Below are 23636 nucleotides of genomic sequence, written 5' to 3'. Positions count from 1 at the left end.
TGAATAACTTCCTAAATATTTTATCCTATGTGAAAGTGCTGCACTCAATATGCCAGCAAATTTGGAAAACTCAGCAGTGGCCACAGGACTGGAAAAGGTCAGTTTTCATTCCAATCCCCAAAAAAGGCATAGCCAAAGAATGCTCAGACTATCTCACAATTGTACTCATCACACAGGCTAGCAAAGTAATGCTCAAAATTCTCCAAGCCAGGATTCAGCATTACATGAACTGTGACCTTCCAGATGTTCAAGCTGATTTTAGAAAAGGCAGAGGAACCAGAGATTAAATTGCCAACATCTGTTGGATCATCAAAAAAGCAAGAGAGTTCCAGAAAAACATCTATTTCTGCTTTATTGACTATGCAAAAGCCTTTGACTGTGTGGATCACAATAAACTGTGGAAAATTCTGAAAGAGATGGGAGTACCAGACCACCTGACCTGCCTCTTGAGAAACCTGTATGCAGGTCAGGAAGCAACAGTTAGAGCTGGACATGGAACAACAGACTGGTTCCAAATAGGAAAAGGAGTACGTCAAGGCTGTATATTGTCACCCTGCTTATTTAACTTGTATGCAGAGTACATCATGAGAAACGCTGGGCTGGATGAAGAGCAAGCTGGAATCAAGATTTCTGGGAGAAATATCAATGACCTCATATAAAACCACCCTTATGGCAGAAAATGAAGAAGAACTAAAAAGCCTCTTGATGAAAGTGAAAAAGGAGAGTGGAAAAGTTGGCTTAAAGCTCAGCATTCAGAAAACTAAGATCATGGCATCCAGTCACATCACTTCATGGCAAATAGATGGGTAAACAGTTGCTGACTTTATTTTTCTGGGCTCCAAAATCACTGCAGATGGTGACTGCAGCCATTAAATTAAAAGATGCATACTCCTTAGAAGCAAAGTTATGAGTAACCTAGACAGCATATTAAAAAGCAGAGACATTATTTTATCAACAAATGTCCATCTAGTCAAGACTGTGGTTTTTCCAGTAGTCACATATGAATGTGAGAGTTGGACTGTAAAGAAAGCTGAGCATGGAAGAATTGATGCTTTTGAACTGTGGTGTTGGAGAAGACTCTTGAGAGTTCCTTGGACTGCAAGGAGATCCAACCAGTCCTTCCTAAAGGAGATCAGTCCTGGGTGTTCACAGGAAGGACTGATGTTGAAGCTGAAATTCCAATACTTTGGCCACCTGATGCAAAGCGCTGACTCATTGGAAAAGACCCTGATCCTGGGAAAGATTGAGGGCAGGAGGAGAAGGGGACAACAGAGGATGAGATGGTTGGATGGCATCACCAACTCAATGGACATGAGTTTGGGTAAACTCCGGGAGTTGGTGATGGACAGGGAAGCCTGATGTGCTGCAATCCATGGAGTCACAAAGAGCCAGACATGACTGAGGGAATGAACTGAACTGAATTGATGAGGTTCTTCATTGACTCCTGGGCATTGCTTTTTCTATGAAATATGTATTTTTTGAAAAAAAAAATTGCACCTTTATTTTGTGCTTTTTTGTTTTCCTTTATATTTCATGTAAATTACTTTTTATTGAGCTAAAATTTGTTCTGTATCAATTTATTATGAATAAAACAAAAACAAAGCATCAAAGTAAATAACATTAGGCTACTGACTCATTCTTTTATTTAAAAACCTGAACAAATTTTAAGATCAAGACAGACGTAATTATCTTTGTAATCTAGGAATAATGCTTACTACTCAATCTGCTCACCACTTTACTCTATGTGACCTCACAAAAGCATTGCAGCCGAGAATCTGCTGTTGATTCACTTCTTCATGCCCCCGGCTAGTCATATGCCCATGCCAGAATCTAATGCATACATATGCCTTACTGTAATAGCTGTATGTAGATTACCGAGGTTTTAACTGCAAAATAGTTGAACTTTCTTAGAAACATTACAGTAAAGCTATCAAGTGATATAAACACTTCAGGTTAATGGTAAAGCTGGGGAACTTACTGAACAAGGAAACGTCTAAGAATATGATGTACATACAACACAATATTCTACAAGTGTTTTAATTTCTCCTGTTTCCTCTTTGTCAGCTTGTCTCTAAAATTAGTCACCTCCTTCCTAACTGAAAGATTTCTAAGAGCTTTAGTATTAGGAAAAGATTACTACGATAGTCCATGAAGTTGGGCTTCATTTCTAAGTGGCTTTAAAATGGTTGGCTTTATGTTGCCATTTGAACGGTATTCAGAAAGCCTTCCTTTAAGTATATTTGAAATTCAAAGGGCTTCATCATTTGAAATTTTACTATTCAGGGCTTATGGCTTTCATATTATTAAAAATAAAACCCACTGAATGTAGGTAAAAGCAATATAAGCAGGAAGATCACACAAAGAATTCAATAGAAAGATCGTCTAACATAGGATTTAGGATCGTAAATTTATACTTAAGGGCTTAGTGAAATGTCCTTTTTTAAATTGACTGCTTCTTTCTTATTTAGATGTCATCATTCTTGCCTCTGCATATAGAATTCCATATTACCATTTTTAATATGATTTCCAAATGTTTGGCAATTTCTGGGAACTTCAGAAAATTTATCCTCATAAATTTCAAATTAATTTACATATTATCAAATCAACTTATTATTTCAATGTTTTATACCACCACTTGTAAGTAAAGGGTAAAATATATATCAGCATGAAAGAATCATAGGACACAGTATAATGCTACCTAGAAGTACAACATTGGATCTCAACAGGAGCCAATCTCAGCTCATCAGCCTTGCCATGAGTGCAATGCTTCACTTTGCATTATGAGCACCAAGAGCCAGATGCTGTAAAAGTGCTGTGAGGGATTACCTACTAGGGATCAATGTAGACTATGCCAGGAGCAACACAGAGGTCTTTTCATACTATTATCCTTATAATAAGAATTCTGCAGAGCAGAGCTTGGAAATGGAGAAAGTACTTTTTATAATACGTCCTAAGGAAACATTTGTCCCAAATGCTAATATTCATTCTACCACATCATTCCCTACAAGTCTCATTCAGCATTGCCACACATGTTTGTAATAATAGCAGTTTCGCTGGTCAATGTTCCCAGCACCAATAGCACAAAAATCTATGTTGGCGAAGTAGGTAGCAACTGTCTATGTGTGGGGGTGATTGATTGCTCGCAGTTTACCTCACTGGTGGATAGGACCAATGGCCAAGAATCCTAGCTTGCAAGTTCTTTCACTTCATTTGGAAATATTTATATCATTTTAAAAGTCCCTCTGGTATGCAGGAAAAAAAACAAAAAACATAGTGAGTTTTTAAATAAAAACATAGTGTACTCTGTCACTTCTTTTGAGCGACTAATTCTATATTATGCAACCTTTTTTCTTCATTTTCTTCAGAGTTGAAGCTGAGCTGCCCAGCTGATAGGAGTTTGCCATTACACATAAACAAACACTGAACTTCATCTCTGGAAACCAAATAAGAAATGCATACCCATATATCTGGCTTAGAACTATGGTGTCACTTAAACATCTTGTGGTGAACACTAAGATTTTTTTGTGCCCTTGCTACTGTTACACAATGAAACAAAAAACAACCTCCCTTTCATTTTTTGATTTTATACTTTATATTTGGCTCTATTAGGCTATAATTTTGTGTTGATTTGAACTACTTTTTACATTTAAAAATACTTTAACTGTGATCAAGTAGTTTTCACTAAAATATACCTTTTAAATTATGCTGGTTTCATTTGATTCCTACTATCCTAAACAATTTACCATAACAACACAAGCTGACTTCAAAATTTACTTCTGAATTCATTTTTTAAAAATGAACAATAATAGGTCCTAAACAATAAAATTGTAACAATTTAAAGGTTTTACTAAAAGAGTTATTTAAATGAGAAAATTATAGCTTCATATTAGCACATCTGCACCTTGAAAATCAAATGCATGACTGCATTATAATGTCAATGAATTATGCAAAATAGTAATTAAAAAGTCAAATTTACTAATCATCTTTCAGGGTCATAACTGGGATTGAATTTGAGTAAGGACAAACAATTCCATGAAGTGCATTTTCATCATGTAGATTTTCAACTGTTTTAAGCTGTTTAGAAATGCATACCAAAAAAACAATCCTTGTTTTTGGATAGATGCTAATTGATTTTGTTGTGTTCAACCTATCAGGAATTATTGATTATTCTTATAAGTGATGACTACATACTGTAGCTGTGAATTTCAGAAAATGGTGTATTATAAAATACATAATTATAATAAATGTAGGCTTTGTGTTTTAAATTAAAAGCTGATTAAGCAGTGGAAATTTCTCATACAATTTTCTACATCTAAAATTTACCTTTCAAGCATAAAGCATGTGAATGAAATGTGTTTATATATTTTCTATGATATTTTCAATTTTTAGCCCTTGTAAAAATATTTCAAAAAATTATTCATTATTATTTACCTCTAAACACTGCTTAGAGCATCTGCTTATTTTACAATATGATGCTATAGTTTCCAAGATAAATAATTATATTCATAGCAGATAGATATTGGCGAGATAGGTGGATCAGCTAGACCAAAAAAAAAAGAAAAGTTTTTCATAACTGCATTTTGAAAATGATGTATGGTTATTTAATGTTTCTTCCAAACTTTAATTCAATACTTGCTGCTAATTATTTTGCCTCTGCATATTCCTCAGTCATACCATATTTTTTGTCAAACAAATGCTATAAAAACATAGGAAAAATAGAGTGTTTCTACTCTTCTGTTTCTGTCTACACAAACATCCATACTTTCCAAGGTCCAGATGAGGTCCTACATCCTATGGAATGAATAGAGATGAAGAAGTTGGCCAAAAAACAATCTCACTGAATAAAAGATTTGTGTCTTCCATTGGACAAAGTGAATAAAATAAAAATAAAGAGAATCTGAAAATAATTTCTTCAAAACGCTGAGCCAATGAACTTATAAGAAAATTTGAGTATGTATGTTGAATTAAATTTAGGTCACCAGATTTATTACTTATAAATTTGTTGTAGAACCTTGATGATCCTCATTAGCTATCTGAAATTTACTATTAATTTTGAGATGCCTTTGGCAGTTGGTGTAAGTGTCTAGTGAAGTCTCACTTTCAGAATTCATTTGGCAATACCCCTTTTGATTATTAAATTTATATGCTTATTACCTGCCATTCTATGATGTTTAATGTTCCAAGACAGGTTTTTGTAGAGTTTTAAAACCTATGTGTTGCAAGGACAAGGTAGATTTTTGTCAGACATTTTAATGCCACCGCTGGTCACTCAGGCTATAATTGGCCCTAATTAGCTCTCTCATCCAGCTGTAACATTCTTTACCTGCAGCTGAGAGGTACTCAGGAGAGTGGAAAAACTTCCCCTATAGAGGATTTGAAAACATCAGCTAAATCCATGCCAATATGATCATTATAAATGAGCTGCAAACCCATTAGCTCTGATAGGAAATGGGTTGTAAGAAGTGAAATTTGATACAAACTAGCCCCACAATAACAGTAATCAATCTCCAATGAAAACACTTCCACTATGTGAACTAAAGGCTGTATTTAAAACAGTAGAACTGGACTGGCTGGGTGGAAAGTTCAGCTTGATGTTTATTCAGCTTACTTTTCACTTTACATATAGGCTTAGAGTTTTTGAGTTTCATGAATAAAATACTCTTTCATAAATTCAAAACTTTCAGCTTTATTCTAAAACCTAGGATGATAATGGAATGATCTCAAAACTGTATAATTTGTCCCCATGGATAAAGAAATGATATATACATATTCAATCAAAACTCAATATAAAAACCTGAGAATATTTCCTCTCTAAAATCTCTGATTTGAAAATACTTTTCTGATTTCTCAAATAGCATCAACTACCAAGAGAGGATGATTTATATACTGGAGAAAAGCAAAGAAGAATAAGACTATGGTTTAATTCAAAACAGAACAAAAATGGAACAACATTTGTTATTTTTATCACATTATTATATTATTTTTAACCACTGCAATTATAGGAACTTCTGGAGATATATATATATATATCTATCTATATCAGATCAGTCACTCAGTCATGTCCGACTCTTTGCGACCCCATGAATCGCAGCACACCAGGCCCCTCTGTCCATTACTAACTCCCAGAGTTCACCCAGACTCGCGTCCATCGAGTCAGTGATGCCATCCAGCCATCTCATCCTCTGTCGTCCCCTTCTCCTCCTGCCCCCAATCCCTCCCAGCATCAGAGTCTTTTCCAATGAGTCAACTCTTCACATGAGGTGGCCAAAGTACTGGAATTTCAGCTTTAGTATCATTCCTTCCAAAGAAATCCCAGGGCTGATCTCCTTCAGAATGGACTGGTTGGATCTCCTTGCAGCCCAAGGGACCCTCAAGAATCTTCTCCAACACCACAGTTCGAAAACATCAATTCTTCGGCGCTCAGCCTTCTTCACAGTCCAACTCTCACATCCATACATGACCACAGGAAAAACCATAGCTTTGACTAGACGAACTTTTGTTGGCAAAGTAATGTCTCTGCTTTTGAATATGCTATCTAGGTTGGTCATAACTTTCCTTCCAAGGAGTAAGCGTCTTTTAATTTCATGGCTGCAGTCACCATCTGCAGTGATTTTGGAGCCCAGAAAAATAAAGTCTGACACTGTTTCCACTGTTTCCCCATCTGTTTCCCATGAAGTGGTGGGACTGGATGCCATGATCTTCGTTTTCTGAATGTTGAGCTTTAAGCCAACTGTTTCACTCTCCACTTTCACTTTCATCAAGAGGCTTTTGAGTTCCTTTTCACTTTCTGCCATAAGGGTGGTGTCATCTGCATATCTGAGGTGATTGATATTTCTCCCGGCAATCTTGATTCCAGCTTGTGTTTGTCCCAGTCCAGCATTTCTCATGATGTATTCTGCATATAAGTTAAATAAACAGAGTGACAATATACAGCCTTGACGAACTCCTTTTCCTATTTGGAACCAGTCTGTTGTTCCATGTCCAGTTCTAATTGTTGCTTCCTGACCTGCATACAAATTTCTCAAGAGGCAGGTCAGGTGGTCTGGTATTCCCATCTCTTTCAGAATTTTCCACAGTTTATTGTGATCCACACAGTCAAAGGCTTTGGCACAGTCAGTAAAGCAGAAATAGATGTTTTTCTGAAACTCTCTTGCTTTTTCCATGATCCAACGGATGTTGGCAATTTGATCTCTGGTTCCTCTGCCTTTTCTAAAACCAGCTTGAACATCTGGAAGTTCACAGGTCAAATATTGCTGAAGCCTCGCTTGGAGAATTTTAAGCATTACTTTACTAGCGTGTGAGACGAGTGCAATTGTGCAGTAGTGTGAATATTCTTTGGCATAAAGAATAATAAAATCTTATTACAATAATGCTCATGTGCAACTAACACTGGAATTGGAATGGAGTATGTAAATCAACTACTGCTACTGCTACTGCTAAGTCACTTTAGTCGTGTCCGACTCTGTGTGACCGCACAGATGGCAGCCCACCAGGCTCCCCCTCCCCGGGATTCTCCAGGCAAGAACACTGAAGTGGGTTGCCATTTCCTTCTCCAATGCATGCAAGTGAAAGTGAAGATGCTCAGTCGTATCCGACCCTCAGCGACCCTATGGACTGCAGCCTTCCAGGCTCCTCCATCCATAGGATTTTCAAGGCAAGGGTACTGGAGTGGGGTGCCATTTCCTTCTCCAATATAAATCAAATTAGTGGCAGATACAGTTTGTCTGCATTCACGGGTGGATAAATTATTCCATTTCCTGTTGTTTCTCCCATCTCTAAGTTCCTATCTCTTCCATATTAGAAGAGCCATGATGAAACTAATTTTATATTCCTATAAAATTGTTCTGAAATTATGACTGTTACAATCCAAATAATATTGTATTAAAACAAAAGAACATTGTTCATTTTTGATGAAAATTGAATTCCCAGGATCAAGTCTTTTTGAGTATATGTTGGAGGGTGTTATAACAGCCATATAAAAATACTAAATCTTAATTTTTGAAAGACTTGTACTTGAGGGACATAAAATGATCATTCAAAGAAGGCATCATTAAAAGGTAGATATTAGGAGAGTTATATGTTTGAGAGGAGTAAGCAGTATTTACAGGTTGTATATAAGATCACTAGAAACTTCATAAAATAGATGTATTTATGTTGCTCTCAAAAGAATGTTGAGATTTAGCCCTCAATAAAAGAAGGTAGGAGATATTTCAGTTAAGATTGCTATGATACTTCTTGATTAAGGAGGAATGCAAAATCAATTTTTCTGAAACAAAAAATTTGTCGAGGACAGATATGAAATGTATGCCACCACCCAGTTATATATATATATATATATATATATATATATACATACACACTAAATTTTCCATAATTCTGTGAAATTACTTTCTCTGGTAGAAACAGAATTCACAAGAAAGTCCTAAAATATTTTAATATCTGATATTTTTCATATCAGGTTTATCTTGATTAGTCATTTTTGCTCTTTTATGTTCTGTTGAAATATGATCTACTTTTACTTTATTGACTATGCCAAACAAGGCCTTTGACAGTGTGGATCACTACAAACTGTGGAAAATTCTTAGAGATGGGAATACCAGACCACCTGACCTTTCTCCTGAAAATCTGTATGCAGGTTAAGAAGCAACAGTTAGAACTAGACATGGAACAACAGACTGGTTCCAAATCAGGAAAAGAGTACATTAAGGCTGTATATTGTCATCCTACTTATTTAACTTATATGCAGAGCACATCATGAGAAATGCTGGGCTGGATGAAACACAAGCTGGAATCAAGTTTGCTGGGAGAAACAGCAATAACCTCAGATATGCAGATGACACCACCCTTATGGCAGAAAATGAAGAACTAAAGAGGCTTTTGATGACAGTGAAAGTGAAGTCACTTAGTCATGTCCGACTCTTTGTGACCCCATGAACTGTATCCTACCAGGCTCCTCCGTCCATGGGATTTTGCAGGCAAGAATACTGGAGTGGGCTGCTATTTCCTTCTCCAGGGATCTTCCCAACCCAGGGATCAAACCCGGGTCTCCCACATTGCAGGCGGACGTTTTACCATTTGAGCCACAAAGTGAAAGAGGAGAGTAAAAACAATTAGCTTAAAACTCAACATTCTGAAAACTAAGATCATGGCATCCAGTCCAATCACTTCATGGCAAATATATGGGGAAACAGTGGAAACAGTGAGAGACTTTATTTTTGCGGGCTCCAAAATCACTGCAGGTGGTGACTACATGAAATTAAAAGATGCTTGCTCCTTGGAAGAAAAGCTATGACCAATCTAGACAGCATATTAAAAGGCAGAGACATTACTTTGCTGACAAAGGTCTGTCTAGTCAAAGCTATCGTTTTTCCAGTAGTCATGTATAGATATAAAAGTTGGACTATAAAGAAACCTGAATGCCTAAGAACTGATGATGTTTGACTGCGGTGTTGGAGAAGACTCTTGAGAGCCCCTTGGACTGCAAGGAGGTCCAACCAGCCAATCCTAAAGGAAATTAGTCCTGAATATTCTTGGAAGGACTGATGGTGAAGCTGAAACTCCAATACTTGGGCACCTGATGCAAAGAACTGACTTATTGGAAAAGACCCTGATGCTGGGAAAGACTGAAGGCAGGAGGAGAAGGAGATGACAGAGGATGAGATGGTTAGATGGCATCACTGCTGCAATGGACGAGTTTGAGTAGGCTTCGAGTGTTGGTGATGGACAGGGAAGCCTGGCATGCTGCAGTCCATGGGGTCACAAAGAGTCAGACATGACTGAGCTACTGAGCAACTGAACTGAACTGAACTATGATACTTAATATCTACTTATATTTATAGTCATATATTTTTAGTAAATTTAGAGATATTTTCATTATTTTTCCGTCATTGACAATCGTTTTTTTATTTGAAAATAAAAATGCATTTTTGAAAGTATGATCAAAGCCCATCCTTCCAGAAGTTTCATTAAAAACAACTGGCCCCAATAATACTGCTTTTAATTGAATATTAATGACTCTTTAGGTGAGAGCAATTTAAACCAGAAGTCAGGCAAAGAATTAGATAATCAGAATGTGAATGTACTATGGTCCCCAAAGTCTTGAATTTTTAATCAAGTTAATTTTGTAATTTATAGAACTGAGATGAATATCCCATATAGGTAAATATTTAAGTGTAAGATTATTAGTATTCCTGACTTATCTCATTTTGATATTTAACCTAATATCTCATATAAAGAGAAACTTAGAAACTCCTAGAAGTTTGTAATTGAAAAATATATCATAAAATTAATGCTTTCAATAAATGATTTACTACTATATGTAGCATTATGCATTATGTTATACAATGAGAAAAATCATTCATTCTTACCTATTTCCAAATGGTGTATTTTTTGTGGTGGTGGTTTAATTACTAAGTTGTGTCTGGCTCTTGTGACCACATGAACTGTAGCCTGCCAGACTCCTCTGTCCACGGGATTCTCCATGGAAGAATACTGGAGTGGGTTGCCATTTCCTTCTACAGGGGATCTTTTGCACCCAGGAATCAAACCCAGGTCACCTGCATTGCTGGCAGATTCTTTATTGACTGAGGTACTGAGGGTATTTTTTGTGGTCAATAAACATTTAAATAAAAAGCTTGAGAGACAGAAAGGCCTGCATTTGTGTATTTCTTAACTCTAAAAGTTGTTGAGTATTAACCTGAATTTTTAACTTCTACTTCTTATTGAGTTTCTCAATACTACCTTCTAAACTGCTAATCCGAGATAGCTCTTTATTCTAATTTTTAAGCCTCCCATGACATTGATATATCAAGATGAGTAGGCTCAGTGCCTAGATCATTCCTGCCACTGTTCTATTCATTGATTTCCCCTCATTTCCCAAACAAAACGTGGTCCACTGGAGGAAAAGGAAATCCACTCCAGCATTATTGCCTGGAGAATCCCATGGACACACTGAAAAGGCAAAAACGATGACACTGGAAGATGAACCCCTCAAGTCGGAAAGTGTCTTATATGCTACTGAAGAAGAGTGGAAGGCAATTACTGATAGCTCCAGAAAGACTGAAGTAGCTGGGCCAAACCAGAAAAGACACTCAGCTGTGGATGTGTCTGGCAGTGAAAGTAAAGAACAGTAAATTCTTTACACTTTAAAGAATGCTGTAAAGAATCAAACTGCATAGGAAACTGGAATGTTAGGTCCATGAATGAAGGTAAAGTGGACATTGTCAAGCAGGAGATGGCAATATTGAACACTGACATCTTAGAAATCAGTGAACTAAAATGGACGGGAATGGGCAAATTTAATTCAGATGCCCATTACATATACTGTGGGCTAGAAACAGATTACCCTCATAGTCAACAAAAGAGTCCGAAATGCAGTGCTTGGGTGCAATATCAAAAATGACGGTATGATCTCAGTTTGTTTCCAAGGCCAACCATTCAACATCAGAGTAATCCAAGTCTATGCCTCAATCACTGATGCCAAAGAATCTGAAGCTGACTAGTTCTTTGAAGACCTACAACATCTTCTATAACATAAAAAAAAAAAAAAAAAAAAAAGATGTCATTTTCATCATAGGGGATTAGAATGAAAAAGTAGAAAATCAAGAGATGACAGGCATAATAGGAAAATTTGGTCTTGGTATACAAACTGAAGCAGTGCAAAGGCTGATGGAGTTTGTCAAGACAACACATTGGTCATAGCAAACACCCTTTCCCAACAACCCAAGAGACGACTCTACTCATGCATATCACCAAATTATCAATACAGAAATCAGATTGATCATATTCTATGCAGCCAAAGATGGAGAAGCTCTATATAGTCAGAAGAGAACAACAACAACAACAACAACAAACAATACCTGGAGCTGACTGTTGTTCAGATCACGAGTCCTTATTGCAAAATTCAGGCTTAAATTAAAGAAAATAGGGAAAATGACTAGGCGATTCTGGTACGACCTAAGTCAAATCCCTTATAATTCTATAGAGAAAGTGGCAAATAGATTCAAGGGGGTAGATCTGACAGAGTGCTTGAAGAACTATGGATAGAGGTTCATAACATTGCCAAAACCAATCAAAAGAAAAAGAAATGCAAAAGGGAAAGTATTTCCCTGAAAAGGCTTGACAAAGAGCTGAGCAAAGAGAAGTGAAAAGTAAGGAAGAAAGGGAGAGATACACCCAACTGAATCCAGAATTTCAGAGAATAGCAAGGAGATAAGAGGATTTTCTTAAATTAAAAACAAAAAAACAAAAAAAACAGCAAAGAAATAAAGGACAATTAGAGGTTAAAGCGTCTGCCTCCAATGCAGGAGACCCTGGTTTGATCCCTGGGTCGGTAAGATCCCCTGGAGAAGGAAACGGCAACCCACTCCAGTACTCTTGCCTGGAAAAACCCATGGACGGAGGAGCCTGGTAGGGGTCCACGGGGTCGCAAAGAGTCGGACACAACTGAGTGACTTCACTTTCACTTTCACTTTCATAGTATGGGAAAAGCCAGAGAAATTTGGACGTATCAAGGGAACATTTCATGTAAGAATGGGCATGCTAAAGGACAGAAACAATAAGGACCTAATATAAGCAGAATAGATTAAGAGGAGATAGCAAAAATATACAGAACTATACAAGAAAGGTCTTAATGACCCAGATAACCATGATGCTGTGGTCACTTACCTAGAACCAGACATCTTGGAGTGTGAAGTCATGTTAGTCTTAGGAAGAATTACTATGAAAAAAGATAATGGAGGTGACAGAATTCCAGTTGAGTTACTTAAAATTCTAAAAGATGATGCTGTTAAAGTGCTGCATTCAAAATGTCAGCAAATTCGGAAAACCCAGCAGTGGCCATAGGACTAGAAAAGGTCAGTTTCCATTACATTCACAAAGAAGGGCAATGCCAAAGAATGTCCACACTACCATACAATTGCACTCATTTCACATACTAGCAAAGCTATGAACAAAAGGCGTCAAGCTAGCAATATATGAACTGCACTTCTAGATATACAAGCAGGGTTTTGAAGAGGCAGAGAAACCAGAAATCAAATTGCCAACATTTATTGGACAATGGGGAAAGCAAGTGAGTTCCAGAAAAAATCTACTTCTGCTTCATTGACTACTCTAAAGCCTTTGGCTATGTGGATCACAACAAACTGTGGAAAATTTTTCAAGAAATGGGAGTACTAGACCACCTTACCTGTCTCTTGAGAAACCTGTGTGTAGGTCAAGAAGAAACCATTAGAACCAGGAATAGAACAACTGACTGGTTCCAAATTTGGAAAGGAATATGTATATTGTATATTGTCACCCTGCTTATTTAACTCCTATTCAGAGTACATCATGCAAAATGCTGCACTGCATGAATCACATGCTGGAATTAAGATTGCTGGAAGAAATAACAGCAACCTCAGATATACAGATGATACCACTCAAATGGCAGAAAGTGAAAGTGTGAAAGTTAGCCACTCAATCGTGTCCGACTCTTTGTGATGCCATGGACTGTAGCCCGCCAGGCTCCTCTGTCCATGGGAATTCCCAGGCAAGAATACTGGAGTCAGTGACCACTTTCTTTCCTATGGGATCTTCCCAAAACAGGGATCAAACTTGGGTCTTCTGCATTGCAGGCAGATTCTTTACTGTCAGAGCTACCAGGGAAGCCCAGGAGGTAAAAAAGAACTAAAGAGCCTCAATGAGTGTGAAAAAGGAGAGTGAAAAGGCTTGCTTGCTGGAAACTCAGCATTCAAAAAACGAAGATCATGGCATCCAGTCCCACCACTTCATGGCAAATAGAAGGGGAAAAAGTAGAAGGAGAGACAGATTTTATTTTCTGGGTCTCCAAAATCACCAAAGACGGTGAGTGCAACAATGAAATTAAAAGATGTTTGTTCCTTGGAAGGAAGGCAATGACAACTCTAGACAGCATATTAAAAAGCAGAGGCATCTCTTTGCAGACAAAGATCCGTATAGTCAAAGCTATGTTTTTTCCAGTAGTCATGTGTGGATGTAAGAGTTGGACCACAAAGAAGGCTGAGCACTGAAGAATTGATGCTTTTGAATTGTGATGCTGGAGAAGACTCCTGAAGGTCCCTTGAATAGCAAGGAGATCAAATCAGTCAATCTGAAAGGAAATCAGCCCTTGATATTCATTGGAAGGACTGATGCTGAAGCTGAAGCTCCAGTAGTTTGGCCACCTGATGAGAAGAACCAACTCATTGGAAAAGACCCTGAGGCTGGGAAAGACTGAAGGCTAAAGGAGAAGGGGGCAGCAGGGGATGAGATGGTTAACATCAGCAACTCAGTGGACATGAATTTGAGCAAACTCTGGGGGATAGTGGAGGACAGAGGAGACTGGTGTGCTACCATCCATGGAGTCACAAAGAAAAAGCAACTGAACAACAACATAATACAAATTCACTGAAAGTGTAGGATAAAATCTAGCCTAAGTGACTATGGAAAATTGTGTTACCAATGGATAAAAAAGAATTATGCATAAATGCTTTCACTCTATTTCAGGAATTAGCAAACCAACTTGTGAACAAAATCTAGCCACCATCTTTTTAAAAATATGGCTCACAAGCTACAAGTGATTTTGCAGTTTCAAGTGTAAAATGTAAATCTAGTTCTTTACAGAAAAAGTTTACCAATGCCAATCCTAGTTTATAATGTTTTTCCACATATGTGTATGAATCACCAACTCTAAAATTACTTTGTATATATTCAAATTTGAACAAATAAGTATAAAATTCATAAAATTATATAAAAACAGAGACAAGTTTTTCACTGTAAGAGAAGGAAGTCACAAATAATGAAGAGGAGGAGGGGAGGCTAAAATGAACCTCATGGTGCTGCATTAGAATACAGCATCTGTATGAACTCATGTTTATGTTAGTATATATAGATGATAGATCATGACAGATTTGTACAGTGATAGATGACAGATGGAGAAAGGCAGATATAGATGCACATAAATATAGATATGTGTGGGTGTGTACATTAGTGTATGCACTTATATTTGCCTAATCTGCCAGCTGAGAGGGTCTAGAAGCAGTGACAACTCAGTAACAATGAACATACCAATCCCCATATCTTAATTTGCAAACACCATTCTCCATTAAAACGAGCTAGGACTTGGGGCAAGGAAAATACAAGATGAACCTGAGACATCAAGTAAGAATAAACCCTTTGACCTTGGTCTTGGTATTAATTTTTTGGATATGATACCAAAAGCACTAACAAAAGCAAAACTCAACATGTGGGAACACATTAAACTTAAAAGATTCTGTAAAGCATAAAAAACAATCAACAAAATGAAAACACAACTACAGAATAGGAAAAATTTGCATTTGCAAAATCACTTAATAGCTACAGGGTTAATGTCCTCAAAATACTTAAAAGTTCATGCAACTCAATAACAAAAAAACAAACAACCTGATTGAAAAAAATTGGGTGAAACAATTCAATAGACATTTTTCAAAGAAGACATCCAAATTTGCAACAGGTATATGAAAAAAAATCTCAGAATCACTAATCAACAGGAAAATTCAAATCAGCACCAAAATCAGATATCACCTCTCATCTATTAGTATGGTTATCATCAAGAAGAGATAATAAGTATTGAGAAAAAAGAGGAAACTCTTGGACACTTTTTTGGGAAGGTAAATTGGTTCAGCCTTTATGGAAAATTGTATGGCAGGTCTTAAAAAAATTAAAAGTAGAACTACCATATGTTCCAGCAACTCCACTTCTGGAGTTGCAAAAGGAAATAAAAATAGGTTATTGAAGAGATATATGCATCCCTATCTTTGCTATACAGAAACAAGCTAAGTGCTCATGAATAGTTCAAGGGATAAAATAATGTGATATATATACACACCCCCCCACACACACAGATAAACATACACCACAGTAGAATATCATTATGAAAAAATGGAAATCTTTCCATTTATGACAAAACTGATGAATCCTCAGGACATTATACTAAGTGAGGTAAGTCAGGCAAGCAAGTACTAAATTTCCACTAATATGTGACATTTTAAAAAAGCTAAACCAATAAATATAGAGAGTCAAGTGATAGTTACCAGTGGTTTGGCCATAGGGGGATAGGAGAGATGTTATTTAAGGATACAAACTTGGAACTAGGAGATAACTCCTGGAGATATAATACACCAGTATAATGATTATAGATAATATTGTACTACAAATAGCAAACTTGCTAAGAAAGTATATCTTAATTACTCTTACCAGAAAAGATAAATAATTATATGATGTGATAGAAGGGCTAGCTAATGTTACAATGACAGTCTTACAGCAATAGACAAATATTTCAACTCAACGTGGTTGTACACCTTAAACTTATAAAATATTATGTCAAATATATTTCAATAAATAAAACAAGCAAAAAAATGGTATGGGATATGTCAAATGGACAAAGGAACCAATATGCAACACCTGATCAGACTTGGGGAAAATTTGAACAAAAATATAAATAGCAGTATTATTATATAGCTTAAAGAATAGAATAGATGTGACTACATACTAATATAAAAATACTGAATAAAAGTAAATGGGGAAAAGGGACATCTTACAGAAGAATTTAATATATTATTGATAATCCAGGAGGTGGCATTTATTTAATATCTCCCCTCTCATACCCTCCTCCACCAGTATGAAAGAGGTAAACTTAGTGACTCATATTCAAAGAAAAGAGTACAGAAAAAATAAAAATAACTTCTTCACAGTGGAGAGTACAGGCAAACACTACCTTTGTTAAGTTTAATATCATTAGTAATGTCATGTTGATATCAGTAATTTCCTGGTAAGATGTGATGAGAATAACACATCTTCTGTGGTCTTCATTCTCAAACCCATACATCTAGTCTAATCATTAGAAAACAGAAAAAAAAAAAAAAAAAGTAGGATTTTCCACAAAATACCTCACTGTTTATTACTCTTGAAAAGTATCAAGGTCATAAAAAATAAGAAAAATGTATGAAACGGAAACTGTTTCAGGACAGAAACTAAGGAGACATGATAAATTGCAAAGTGGTATCCTGGATTGGATCTATAAACAGAAATAAGATATTGGTGGGAAAACTGTTGGAGTTCAAATAAAATTTGCAATTTAATGTTGCAATAACATTAATTCTTAATTTTGATAAGTGCACTCTGATAAAATATTGATAAAACAACTTTAGGAACATCAGTTTATCTCTGGACTTTCTATCCTCTTCCATTAATCTATATTTGTTTTGTACCATACTGTTTTGATTGTTGTGGTCTGTAGTATAATCTGAAGTCAGGGAACCTGATTCCTCCAGTTTTCTTTTTTCTTTTATTCCCCTCAAAATTTCTTTGGCTATTCAGAGTCTTTTGTGTTTCCATAAAAATTGTAAAATTCTGTGTTCTGATTCTGTGAGAAATGCCACTGGTAATTTGATAGGGATTGCACTGAATCTGTAGATTGCTTTGGCTATATAGTCATTTTAACAATATAGATTCTTCCAATCCAAGAACATGGCATTTCTCTTCATCTATTTGTATATCCTTTGATTTCTTTCATCAGTATCTTATATTTTCCTGAGTACAGGACTTTTTCCTTCTTAGATAGGGTTTTCCTTGCTATTTTCTTGTTAATGTGATGATAAATGCAGTTGTTTCCTTGATTTCTTTTTCTGATCTTTCACTGTTAGTGTACAGAAATTCAAGAGATTATTTTTATTCATTTTGTATCCTGCAACATTACCAAATTCATTGATGAACTCTAGTAGTTTTCTGGTAGCATCATTGTGATTTTCTAAGTATAGCATCATGTCATCTGCAGTAACAGTTTTACTTGGTTCCCAATTTAAATTCTTTTTATTTGTTTTTCTGCTCTGATTGCTGTCACTAGAATATCTAAGACTGTGTTGAAAAATAGTAATGAGAGTGGACATCCTTTTCTTATTCCTGATCTTAGAGGAAATACTTTCAGTTTTTGCCAATGAGAAAGATGTTTGCTGTGGGTTTATCATATGTGGTCTTTATCATGTTTAGTTTGGTTCCCCTACACTCACTTTCTGAAGAGATCATAAATGAATATTGAATTTATCAAAAGCTTTTTTTTTCCTTCCATTGAGATGATCATGATTTTTATCCTTCATTTTGTTAATATGGTATATCACATTGATTTGTGTATATTGAAGAATACTTGTATCCCTGAGATAAATCCCATTTCATCATGGTATCAGTTCAGTTCAGTTCAGTCTCTCAGTCGTGTCCAACTCTTTGCAACCCCATGAATCGCAGCATGCCAGGCCTCCCGGAGTTCACTCAGACTCATGTCCATCGAGTCAGTGATGCCATCCAGCCATCTCATCCTCTGTCGTCCCCTTCTCCTCCTACCCCAATCCCTCCCAGCATCAGAGTCTTTTCCAATGAGTCAACTCTTCGCATGAGGTGGCCAAAGTACTGGAGTTTCAGCTTTAGCATCATTCCTTCCAAAGAAATCCCAGGGCTGATATGATCCTTTTAATGTGTTATTGGATTCTATTTGCTAGTATTTTGTTGAGGAATTTTATGTCTGCTTATCAGTGATATTGGATAGTCATTATTAAATAGTAAAATAAATTTGCTTTACAAATAGAACACATATATAGCCATACATTGACTTATGATTGTCAGCACTTATTGTTAACAAAATCCATTAGCAAGCTGGCATTTAGGTACAGTCCATAAAATCCCTTAACTTTCATTTCTTTGATTGATGGATTTTTAGAAAAAAAAATGTTTTGCTAATACCAGACTGACTGTCACATTTGATATTGGTTCATTGAGAGAGTATTTCTACATTCCAGATTGTATAGAGGAAAATGTGTTTTTCACTAAAACCATGTTAGAAACCTTGAAATGTTCAGAAGCTCATTTCAGATAAACTCTTCAACCTTGTACAGATGTGATATGCTACACCTATAAAACAGAGCTGAATATTTCCTAGATACATGCTTTCTTATAAGATTCCTAGAACCATGTCTTTTGTCTCCTAGCAAGACTTGCAAATAAAGCAATCTTACATCTGGAAGTCAGTAACTCCAGTGGCAATCTTCAAGGAAGATATTTCATGTAGTTGAGTATTCATGAGTCTCTGTTTTGTTGTTAAGGCTCTGTTACTCACTGCCCTGATTAAAGATAGAGGTCAAGACAAAGAGGGACCAAAGTTACTAAAATATAAAATAGTCTTTTCTTTGTTAGCTTCCATTTTCCCAAATTTTAATCAATAAGTCATAAAGTAGGTAAGAACATGTTAAAAGTGAAATGAGTTAACACTGTAAAATATTGAAAAATTTTACTTCTCCTGGAGACATGCTACTACTTTATAATATTTTCATCTCTGCTTCTTCTGACTTGATAATTATATTAAATTCCACATACACAGAGAATGTTTTGAAGAGCATAAACTTTCAGATCAATTTGGCAAACTTCAAACAAGAAGAAACACAATTTGGGGTTTGATTATAAGAAGCTGTTTAGCATTGCCTTAGAGCCCTATTATGTTTCCTCCATTTCTAAACATAATTTCTTGCTTTCCATATCACCTGAACTTCTCTGCCTATTTTCTTTGTTCCTCTAAGGAAATATATTCAAATTCCCCTTTTCCTTCTCTACCTAAAATTTTATCTTAATTTTTCCTAGGACTGGAACTCTTCTTTACCAATGCATCTTGATTCTTTTTCCTACTTATTTTATCTGACATCATCTGAGCAGTTTTTAAGAGATATTTATTTTATAATTAATCAGATCAGATCAGATCAGATCAGATGCTCAGTCGTGTCTGACTCTTTGCGACCCCATGAATCGCAGCACGCCAGGCCTCCCTGTCCATCACCAACTCCCTGAGTTCACTCAGACTCACGTCCATCGAGTCAGTGATGCCATCCAGCCATCTCATCCTCTGTCGTCCCCTTCTCCTCTTGCCCCCAGTCCCTCCCAGCATCAAAGTCTTTTCCAATGAGTCAACTCTTCGCATGAGGTGGCTAAAGTACTGGAGTTTCAGCTTTAGCATCATTCCTTCCAAAGAAATCCCAGGGCTGATCTCCTTCAGAATGGACTGGTTGGATCTCCTTGCAGTCCAAGGGACTCTCAAGAGTCTTCTGCAACACCACAGTTCAAAAGCCTCAATTCTTCCACGCCCAGCCTTCTTCACAGTCCAACTCTCACATCCATACATGACCACAGGAAAAACCATAGCCTTGACTAGATGGACCTTTGTTGGCAAAGTAATGTCTCTGCTTTTGAATATGCTATCTAGGTTGGACATAACTTTCCTTCCAAGGAGTAAGCGTCTTTTAATTTCATGGCTGCAGTCACCATCTGTAGTGATTTTGGAGCCCAGAAAAATAAAGTCTGACACTGCTTCCACTGTTTCCCCATCTATTTCCCATGAAGTGATGGGACCGGATGCCTTGATCTTCGTTTTCTGAATGTTGAGCTTTAAGCCAACTTTTTCACTCTCCTCTTTCACTTTCATCAAGAGGCTTCTTAGTTCCTCTTCACTTTCTGCCATAAGGGTGGTGTCATCTGCATATCTGAGGTTATTGATATTTCTCCCATTAATCTTGATTCCAGCTTGTGTTCCTTCTAATATCTAAATACATAGGAAGCTCTCCCTGGGTAAAGAAAAGCTACAGGCTAAAATTAAAAAAATTTAAATGTCTGTAGTTCTGTTTCAGGAAATAGAATCCTTCTGAACATATAGAACAATGATGTAAATGTTTCTTACCCTAATCAGGGCATTTGTTTGTCTGCTCTCATAGCTCTATTTATATCTTCTATACTAGAACATGTTTATTTCTGTTAGATTTTTTAGAAAAAATGGAAGAGTTTTATGCTGTTATGATTACGTGATTGTGATTGAGTATTATAGTTTTAAGGGTTATGGGGCCAAATGCTAAGGTATCTGTTAGAAGGGTTTACTGATTTAATTTTTCCTCCTAGCATGACCAGTAAGTCTCCTCATATTTAAAATGCTGCAAGAGGACTGGAATTCATCCAATTTCAAGTTTGAGGGGGCAACATATTTCTAAAAATTAAAATATAGTACTCTGCTATAAAGACTACAAAAGAATATCACATAGAAAGAAACAGGAATATTTAAAGAAAAAAGATGAAATACACAAATTTCTTTAAACATAAGAATTACTGAAACTATCAAAAGGGATATAGTATTTCTGAATAATCTTATGTCTTCTGAATCAACTGACTCTGAATTAAACTGACTCCCAATTTAGATTTGCAGTTGAATTCTTCCAAACAAAATGGAAATATCATCATCCTTATACAACTATCCCAGAGAATTACAAAGGAGGCCCATTTTTCAAACTATTTCATGATACTAGTGAGACTTTGATATATCTTTCACTTATATGAAAGCACTGATTTATGTAAAAAATATAATAGATTGCATGAAAAAACAAGATATCTGTCATTTCCTATTTTCATTTGACCTTAAAAACTAAAAAATATAGTGCTGATCTTAAAACTATAAAACTAGCAACAGGAAGTCCCAGTCAATGTAGCCTTCTCTGCTACAACATTTGGGCCAGCACTGCTGAGTTTTGTATATAGAACTCTTATGTAGTCTGATTCTATAGAAATGTGGAGAATCAAATAGAGAAGTAGTGTCAGACATGAGAGAGACTGATTACTAATAGCATGTTATTGATAAAGATGTTATCATATTATTCCATTTCCTTAAACACTTACACTCAGTACCAAGAAAATGGTAAAGAATTTTGATTTATTCATATCAATTTTCTAAGTTGTATATACAACTATGGATTTGATATTTACCCTAGGAACAGTCACTGAATAATTTAAAATTTAAATAAAATCATGTAAGATGACTTTGCCAATGATGGAATACTTTGCAACAAAATAGAAATATTGCTACAAACAATTATGAAAGGTAGATACCATTTTTTATTGTCTTTTTTGGTAGAATTAGAGAACTCTGGAATCAAACAATAATTCCTTAATTTTAAGGAATTAATAATTATTTATTAATTACTAATTTAATTAATTATTAATTCCTTAACTAAAAGCCAAATTTTCAGAGAGAATGGAACCAGCCAGAAATGATGCAGTTTTATATAGCCACTTTCCTCCTCAGTACCTCTGCTATTATTTTCTATTCTTTGGAAAAGCCAAGAACCTAGAGAGTATAAGGCAGAGGGCTTTTGGCAAAGGAGAAGACTTTTGAAAATTTCTTGAGTGGAATGACATAAAGTTGAGTGTTGTCTGCCAAAGCAGTCAGGAAATTGCCTGGGATGAGTAGAAGGACAGCTCAACAAAGTACTGCTGGTATTCTGCTAGTTTTCTCTTGATGCATGCTGAATCCTTGAGGTGCACAGGGCAACAGATAAAGTTAGACCAAGAGCCACTGATCAACTGACCTGAGTTTTCCAAGGTCTCAAAGTGTTGAAGTGAAAAAAAAAAAAAATTGATAGGTATTTCCAAAAGAACTTCCCCCCAAAAGGAGGGCCTAGAATAAGTCCCAGATCTCAGTTGGAAGTAGATGTGAGTTATCCCATTAGGAGTATATGTACTTCCTACAAAATTGTAAAGCAGCTTTTAATGAACTCAATCCTTCTTTTCCTGCTGAGCATATCATATCACAAGAAAAAAAAAGAGTGGAAGAAAACATGAAACAAAATATAAACTAAATAGAAAAAAAGTATATAAAAGATATATAAATATATTTATATATATATATATATAATATATATATATATATATATAGTAGAGTTAAATTAGTAACATACATGCAATCAGATTCCCACAGAGGACAGAAAGTGAGATTGGGAAAAAAACAATATCATAATAGATAATATGAGAATTTTCCAAATCTCATACGTATAGGTATAGATTTAGGTATATATCAAGATAAAGATGTCATAAAAATATCAGGTGAGAGAAACACAAAGAAACCACAGTTAAATCTATCATGTTAAAGCTAATAAGTCACTACATTAAAATAATGAGAGATAAAATCATATTCTCCTCAAAGTAGAGGAAGAATATTTGATAAAATTTAATACATATTCATGATAAAAATATGAATCTTAGCATATTTAAGTTGGAAGAGGACATCCTTCACACATAAAAAATATATATAGAAAGAACATTAGCAGTTATAATAAATGGTCAAGTGCTGAAAGATTTTCACCGGAGACTGGGAATAATAAAAGTACACCCAAGACAGGGGCAGGAAATGAGTATTTCTCTCAACAGAGATTCTCAGGCTTACCTTTGGATGCATATGAATGCTACTTTTACAGAGGATATGTGCAAGAGAGAACACTTTAGGTTGGTCTTTGAGGTCAAAGTATGCAGCTACTATGGAAGCCTCTACTTTCCACTCTAGGAAGCACTACAGAGTGAAAAAAGAAAAAGCTTTTTTTCACTCTTCCTTTAGATTACCTGAAACCTTTGGACACTTTAAATACCAAGGGAGAATTTCAACAAGATGGCAGAGTACACCAAAATTACAACTAACCTCTGAACATCTATTGATAAAAAACTGGGATCTATCAAGAAAAGATATTGTACATCCAAAGACTTAAAGAAGAAATCCCAACCTAAAGACAGTAGAAGGAGCACACTTGTGATGTATT

Source organism: Bos mutus, chromosome 6 (assembly GCF_027580195.1).
Source record: "Bos mutus isolate GX-2022 chromosome 6, NWIPB_WYAK_1.1, whole genome shotgun sequence".
NCBI lineage: Eukaryota > Metazoa > Chordata > Mammalia > Artiodactyla > Bovidae > Bos > Bos mutus.
The sequence above is the reverse complement of the archived record's forward strand: the minus strand, read 5'-3'. Positions refer to the sequence as shown.